Source organism: Babylonia areolata, chromosome 1 (genome assembly GCF_041734735.1).
Source record: "Babylonia areolata isolate BAREFJ2019XMU chromosome 1, ASM4173473v1, whole genome shotgun sequence".
Taxonomy (NCBI): domain Eukaryota; kingdom Metazoa; phylum Mollusca; class Gastropoda; order Neogastropoda; family Buccinidae; genus Babylonia; species Babylonia areolata.
The window spans coordinates 82,685,159-82,693,673 of record NC_134876.1 but is presented as its reverse complement, the minus strand read 5'-3'; the positions used below and the strand labels follow the sequence as shown (position 1 = coordinate 82,693,673).

Sequence of the window (8,515 nt, the reverse complement as noted above, 5' to 3'; positions counted from 1 at the left end):
CAGTGTCAACAGTTTGAACGTAACACTGTTCTGGATTAGTGAGAACCCAGCATTGCCTGGAAAAATCCTCTCTCTCTCTCTCTCTGTCTCTGTCTGTCTGTCTGTGTACGCGCGCGCGTGTATGTGTGTGCGAGAGTGTGTGTTTGTGTTCCTATGTGTATGTGAGCGAGCGAGCGAGCGAGCGAGGAAGAGAGAGAGAGTGAAAGAGCGAGAGAGAGAGAGAGAGAGAGAGAGAGAATGAATGAATGAATGAATGAACGAATGTTTATTTTCCAACGGTGGAGATATTTCCACATCAGCCAACACACACATCTGCCGCTGGTTTAACACACTAAAATGTAGAATGCATTCATGCAAAACGAATAACGCAGAATAAATGTAAGAGACATGGCATTAGCGTTACTAATGACTTCATTAAGGCTGTACGAGTCATTCACAGCTACAATAAGTTCCAAACACACACGCACACGCATGCATGCACACAAGCACGCGCGCGCACACACACACACACACGCACACCCACACTTGTATGTATGCAACGCATGACTTGTCTAAAGTAAAGCAGCTGTTAAAAGTTAAACAAAAAAATCATCGAGAGACCAAGGCAGTGAGAGATGTAGGAAAGAAGAAATGTGGCCAGAACAATGGAGGGTGTGGGGGAGTGGGGGGGTGGGGGTGTGGGGGTGGGGGGTTGCGTGAGGGTAAGAGAGACAAAGACACCGTTAGACAGGGACAGACAGACAGATACAAAAAGACAGATGGAGGAGAAAAGAAAGGAGAAGAAAAGCGATAGGGAGTGGGGTGGAGTGTATGTGAGAACAGAAAGGGTGGGGAGGGGAATGGCCTGGGGATGGTTCACAATTGATAATGACCTTGAAAATCGTTTCTAAATGGGAACGCAGACGTGACCAAAATAGACGGATTTTTAAAATATTTTTTTTAGGTCTAATAAGCAGACATTGAAACAATATTCTAATGATGTAATGTGGATTTAGACAAAAATGGGGGTCGGTACATACAGTCAGTCTCAAATTCCAATTCCTAGAAAAACATGGTTTTGCAATGTCAAGAAAGCATTTCAGCTGTTGTAGTTTACTCAAATACGTCATGATCATTATCTCTCCCTCTCCCTCCTACACACACACACACATACACGCCCGCCCGCACACACACACACACACGCGCGCGCGCGCGCACGCACACACACACACACACACACGCACGCACGCACACACGCGCGAACCCGGCCTTGCAGGCTCAATGTATGAACTGGATGTATGTGATTATTATCATTATAATCAATAACGCCTTCGTCTGGGTATCGGTTCGCCTACTGTCCAAGTTTATCATTGAACGTTTTTATGGAGAAAGGTTATTTAAACAGATATTCTGGCAGTTTGATCCAACAGTTTCAGCCAGAATATGCTAAACGGTATTTATAAAGGTCTGTTATCGGTTTTGATAAAATATATATCCCATGTCTAGATTAAAGATTGTGCATCATATCACAGCCAATGCTTGGCTAAAGTAGGACATTTGCCAGAAATAAATACGTGTGTGTACATACATACGTACATACATAAATTCATGCAGTAGTGCATACTTAACAAGGTTTTAGGGGCTTCGTCAAAGGCAGATTAAATGACAGCTGGACTGTATTGCTGTGAAACACGCTTGTAATCAGAGTCGAGTTGTTGTTTTTCTGTGTGTATGCACTTTACTGCAGTTGTTCTACGCATCCAGAATCAGCCTCTTCTCCCATATGAGGCCACACACCGACAGATAAGCCTGCCTGCCTACTCATCCGTCGGACCGACGGGAGACTCCATCTACACATTTGAAACGTAGTTAATCTTAGACATAAAGTGAAAATAGTAAAAACATGTAGCAAGGTTCAGGACTGGCAACAGGTTCTAGATGAGATAACAAACAAACCTTTTTGGCAATTGACCTAGTTAAAATATTGACGTTTGCCTGCCATTTTGGTTGTCAAGAATCCAGCGCCAGCTGAAAACATCAGTTACGCTTGTTTGCATTTTATCGCAAATATGCTCTAGATCAGATTGCCTGACATATTGCCTCCCAAACTGTCCTGTACATTTGCGACTGTTCCTATTCAATAATTGATAATTACTGATAGTACATATAAGGCGCAGAACTCCCCATATAATGGGCTCTCAGCGCCTCACATGAAACATATACAATAGAACACAATAACATACTTCTGTTCCTGAAGAAACAACAGTGTATCTATACACCAAGACAATACTACACATCGCAAATCCCAATCACACACACAAACACACACACTCGACACAAAAATGCCCTGAACACGCGCGCACACGCAGACACGGTCGCGCACTCACAAACACACAGACACAGACACACACTATTTTTGGGACAGTCTAGATTCTGTTATTCCAAACAAATGTGACAAATTCTAGTCTGATCAAGAAACACGTTCACGTCAGTTACTTTGTTTTCGAGAAATGTCCCACAGTCAGATCAGAGGTTTGCATTATTGACAGACACTTACTTGTACAGAGGTGAAGCAAGACATAATAACAAGAAACACAACACAATGATTAAGGGTCAAACTGAAAAAAAAGAGAAAATCCACCACTACAACCCCCACCACCACCAACAAAAAACACCCCTAAATCCGGAGAAAAAATGATTCACACACACACACACACACACACACACACACACACACACACACACACACACACACACACACACACACACACACACACAAATCAGATAAGTAAAGTACACAATGATAATGACTAAGAATAGGATAGTGACTGAATGAAAATACACGTAAGTATTTTGAACACAGTGGATTTCAAAGCCACGCTGGCTGACACAAGGTGACCACTAAGGCATCTTTTTGGTGTTAAAGGGCGATGAGTGAGGGGGGAGAACAGGAAGTTGCACATTAATTTTTCACAAGTGCCAGTCGAGCAGTTGAACTTTACGACGTATCGGTTTGCGCTTTTGGTCAAGTTGTTCAGTGCTTGGGTCTCGGTTTGGTGAGGGTTTTGTTCTTCGAAAGAGTGAAGTCCTGAGCGTCTGTTAGGGTTGTGGATCCATCCGGCGTCCCAAGGGGGCGTCCTATCTGTCTGAAGAGTGGTGATGTCCAGGGTCTGGTGGTTCTTCTGGCGTTCCGAGGAGAAAGTCCTGAGCTATCCAAACCCTTCAACACAGTTAAGGAGCAACTGAGGGGTACAAGTCCAGTCAAAATAAATACCGCTGTACGTGTTGTATCCCAGGGTTGAATGGCACCGTTGGGAAAGGGCAGAACATGGGCATTGGCTGGGTGGGTCACTTGTAACAGGCAAGAGATGCATTGCAAACTGGAGGCCGCTATACCTAAATATACATATACGATTGGTTTTTACAACTATTTTCTGTCTCATCAGCGTGGTGCGATTTACAGTTTTTCAGTTTACCAGACTGGTTGCTCTTCAGCATGCCCTGAGCTCGCATGTCATGAGTAATGGTGTGCATATAACGGTGTGCTCACGGGGATCGGGCTTTGGAGGGAGGAGGCCGTGGGATTGTGGGCGCGTTGTGTGACGTCAGCGTCTTTTGGTGTTCGGCCTGGTGGACGCTTCCAGTGGTTGTCCTGGTGATCTGCATGTCTTTGAAGTGACCCGGTCCTAGCTAAGTGTCGAGCTTGCTCTGTCGCCATTGAGCCTTGAAGGACGTAGAGCGAGAAACTGACTGACTTGACATAACCCCTGGCGACAGACCCCAAGCGTGCAGGTATTCGTCCTCATTTGAAAAGTACGGTTTCACCATTTGGAAACTTGTATCAGCAAAGTTATTTTCGAACAGAAAAACTAACCGTTTTTTGCGAATAAGGCGCGCTGATCAGTACTCAGCAAACTTATAAACTGATTTCCTTTGAAGGAGCGCTGAAACGGCTATCATGGTCGCAGGAAAATCCCTTTCATTATGCCAGGGGGTCACGCTTTGAGTGTGTTAGAATTGTAGAGCATCGTTCCCTCCCACATGCTATTGCACGTCCTCTACAGTACCATGCTGTCCTGGAGAGCAGCAGTGACGCCTTTACTATTACGTCCCCGGCACTGTTTGAACATGAGTGCTCCCTGTTTTGTCCAGCCTCTGGTCAGCCAGTGGAGTGGAGGTTCGAATCTATAAAAAAAAAGAAAAAAAGAAAAAGAAAAGAAAGAAAATTTACCACTTTTCCTTGAGCGTAGCATGTTTAGCAATTATGCTTTTGTTGTCTGTTGTATGCCTATCTCTACCTCTATGTCCGTTGTGATAGTACCTGTGTGCGTCGTGGGACGAGACACGCTGCCTGAGAAATGATTTGAAATACCACACTGTGTGCCTTTTCCACAGATATCGACAGTACTGTTTATTTTTGGCATAACAGTTTTTGACTTATTAGCGCTTTTTGATCTTTGCAAAGTGGACAACTTTCACTTTCACCACTGCAGAATCAGCATAGCACGTCATTTTGTAGAGGTCCGTTGATAACGATTTTAGCTTCCACAGGTAAAGAAACACCTGTAATTAACACAGTTAACACGTGCGGACACAGTCCTGTCTAACTCAGGCCGCCATTTTGAAACACACACACAAAGAGAGAGAGAGAGAGAGAGAGAGAGAGAGAGAGACAGAGACAGAGACAGAGACATAGAGAGAGACAGAGAGAAGAATGAATATGTGTGTGCTTGAATTATGATTGTGCGTTAAGTGATATTCGTCTGGGATTTTTACTATCACGTAAGCCATGATTTTTCATTTTCATTTTCATGTTCTTTTTAGGGGAACAAAATGATTATAATTTATTTTCTGGAAAATACCAAGCAGTTCTTCTCAACCAAGATGAACAGCTGGGCCTATACAATGCATATCAAACAGTATTATAATAGCTACATTAGACTTAGAGACAAAACTGCTTACGGACATAATCGTTCAAGCTGTGATTCAAACATTCTTTCGCAAATTTTAAGTGGGTGGTAGGATTGGGACGGGAATGGTGGTGGGGAGGGGAAGAACAACACTAGCTAATATTGGAGGAATGTACATCAATAAGTTTTACAGACAAGTGGTCTTCGCGAATCGTGTGTATGAATGCTGATGACACATGATTTGCGCCGACACTTGCTTGTGGTTATGCTTACGTGGAGGAACTATTGGCCTAACACCTGCCATTTTCAACAGTAGAGGAAATATTCAGAGCTGATTAAATTTTTTTTTTTACTTTATCAAGTGGAGAATTATATATTTATCTTCTGTCATCGAAATAAATCGTTGCGGTCACTTATTAGTCATGTGGAAGAAAACGTGGTTTCATCCATCGCATAACCTTGTTTTATGGATGGCAATAGATGCACAGTATTACTTGGTTCGTGGTAAGTTGATGATATTCCTGTGTATTGGCAACCTTTCCACTGAGGAAGAAAAACAAGAAGGAAGAGACAGAGGGAGGCAGAGACAGAGTGAGAGAGATAGAGAGAAACAGACAGACAGTCAAACAGACAGACAGATAGTGGGATGCACGCGGTACGTTCACATAGGGAAGAAGAAAAGACAACGACGATCAATACGAATAAGAAGAAGAAGAAGGGGAGGAAGAGGAGGAGGAGGAGGAAGAAAAGATTCCAGAGAGAGGGAGGGATGAAGGAAGAACAAGAGCATGGGTCTTTGACAGCTAAACTGAAGCTGACGCTCAGCACCCTGTGAACACACACACACACACACACACACACACACACACACACACACACGAACTACATCATCCATTGCTGCACCCAGTGACGCCTGCGCTAGTTACTTTTGTTCAACTCGTTTATTTATCTGCTCCTTTGTGTATTCTATGGAACAAATGTTTCGGATTAATGTGCGAATAACAAGCGAGGGTGCAGATCATGCGTATGACGTTCGTGCGAACAACCGTGCACGTATACGTTGGTCTTAAGTAAGCTTGTACGTGTGCTTGTGTGTGTGTTTACATGCACGTGTGTGTTTTGTTTTTTGAAGGAGTGCGAATGTGCATCACGGGCCTTGTGTGCATTTATCTGAACTGTTTTCATCGTGGAGTAATGAATATGTTTTCTGTGTCGGTCAACTGTATTGTATGAAAAAATGTAGTATATCATGTTATAGTAGAGTATAGTACAGCACAGCATAACAGAGTATATCACAGCACAGTAATATCATTTACGGGAGAGAGAATGAATGAATACATGAATTGATCAACTTTTTTATTGATGGAAAAAGGAAATGAGCATATGAGGTTTCTTTGTATCCTGCTCTCATAAAGTGGGGAAACATAACAAAGAGAGGGGGGTTGTCTTTTTGTGCTTTGAAATAACTAAGTATGTAATCACAAGACCACATGTGTGTTGCACCTTATATTTATGAGTCAGTATGCTGTTTTTGTATTGAATGTTGTATCTTGTGTTACTGTACTTAGAGAGAGAGAGAGAGAGAGAGAGAGAGAGGGAGAGAGAGAGAGAGAGAGAGAGAGAGAGAGAGACTGGACACTGGAATTAGTTATTGTCATTGCCAAGAAAGGTCTTTTGACAAGGGGGCAACAACATAAATTCGTATATTTTAGCTTCATAACAACAAAAACTATATTTGTTCTCTGAACCCTTCAGTCAGTTTAAACCAAGAAAATACACAATACTTGGAAGCACTTAAGTCACATCCTGACATAAACTCAACGAAACGGAACTAAAGAATAACAAAAATGCTATGATGATAAAATGATAAAATGAATGGGGACTGACTCGACCGTCCATTCAAAAATATATCAAACCAATGCAGACTGCCTCAACAATACACTCAAGTATGCAATGTTATGTTTTCTGTTTTGTCCAAATAAAATAGCAACTTCTGTACTAACTATAATTAAGTGCCTTCTATGCTGTTGATACTATTCTGACTTATGTACCTTTGCGTGTGTGTGTGTGTGTGTGTGTGTGTGTGTGTGTGTGTGTGTGTGTGTGTGTGAGAGAGAGAGAGAGAGGTTTGTGTTCTTCTGATTTGGGTTGTAGAGAACTGAGTATATGATCACAAGACCACATATGTGTGTTGCAGCATGTTTATGTGTTAGTGTGCTGTTTTTGTGTTGAATGTTGTATGTTGTGTTACTGTACAGAGAAAGAGAGAGAGAGAGAGAGAGAGAGAGGAGGGGAGAGGTAGAGAGAGTCAGAGAGGGTGTGTTGCAATTGCATGCTGTGTCGTTATTGTATAGTAGTATAAACCATACAGACTGAGTGAAAATGTGTGTGCGCGCGAGAGATAGGTGGTCGGGGGGAAGGCAGAAAGACCCCAGTGTGTTGTAAGCTGTGTTTTGCGTTATTGAACAGTTGTATGAATACACATATCAGTGTGTGTGTGTGTGTGTGTGTGTGTGTGTGTGTGTGTGTGTGTGTGTGTGTGTGTGTGACAGAGAGATGGGGTGGCAGACAAAGCGCGTGATGCATACTGTTTTGTTTGCTCATTTTAAAGTAGTATGTGTTAGAATGAGTGAATGAGTGAATGAGAGAGAGAGAGAGAGAGAGAGAGAGAGGAGTGGGGGAGAGACAGAGACAGGCAGACAAGACAGAGAAAGAGACAGAGACAGAGAGAGACAAACAGAGACACGAGGGAAGGCACACAGACAGAAAGAGTGCGTGTTGCATGCGAGCGTGGATGCTATGCGTGCGTGTTTGTTTGTGTTAATATGAACACACATTCATGTGCTGATCCTACGGAGCATTTGACGGAATTATTCATAAGAGAGATATATATAGACCCACTGTACGATATCTGTTTCCCTTGCAACCACTCTGGATTTTTATTCCCATTATTGAAATCAACACGAAAACAAAACGACTGACTGTACGAATGACCTAACCAACCAACCACGCAAATCAATTCTGAAGACTGACAAAGCCCCTACACACAAGCTCCACTCAACGCTGAAATTATTGTCTATGGACTCCGCAAACACTTTTCTCACTCACTCAGCAGAAAAAAAAGAGGCTAACCACATCGGCAAACAACCATAGTACGGTACTGTAATAATCATGTACCCACCCGACACATCCCGAGCAGACTTCTAGACGAACTGAACCAGGCCCCCACTCTTACGACATGCCTTGACCTTCGGAGGTTTTTATCTGTCCTTCAGTCCTTTTCCCGGCTCCACGGCCCGACCTCAAGTGGTGTGTTGAGTCACTTTTGTTGGCCGTGACCAGCTGAGATCAGCTGGCTGAAGGCATTTTCCCTGCTGACTCTCTCTGTCTCTCCGTGGGAGAAAACTAGGTCAGCTACTTCAAAGCGCAAAAGCCGTGGACACCCTGACAGGAATTTTCCTTTCTTTGGGTCGTGGATAGGCTGTTATAGGTTATCAAATTTCCGCCTTGGTACAGTTGTTTTTTTGTGTGTGCGTTTGTTTCGTTCTTCCATTGAAGGAGAGAAAAAAAAGTTAACCATCGTTTGGGGTCGGAGCGGAGAAGAAAAAAAGTGGGTCAATGGTTTG

The 8,515-nt window shown here is 43.1% G+C and overlaps 1 long non-coding RNA gene across 2 annotated transcripts in view; it reads right to left on the bottom strand.

Annotated features, from left to right (window-relative positions):
- Positions 1-8,206, bottom strand: part of LOC143293838 (uncharacterized) — a 21,577-nt gene extending 13,371 nt beyond the window's left edge. For both annotated transcript variants that reach the window (XR_013056812.1, XR_013056813.1), the window contains exon 1: positions 8,071-8,206. This is a non-coding gene — a long non-coding RNA (uncharacterized LOC143293838). The remainder of the gene's footprint in view (positions 1-8,070) is intronic.
- Between the last annotated feature and the right edge of the window lie 309 nt (positions 8,207-8,515).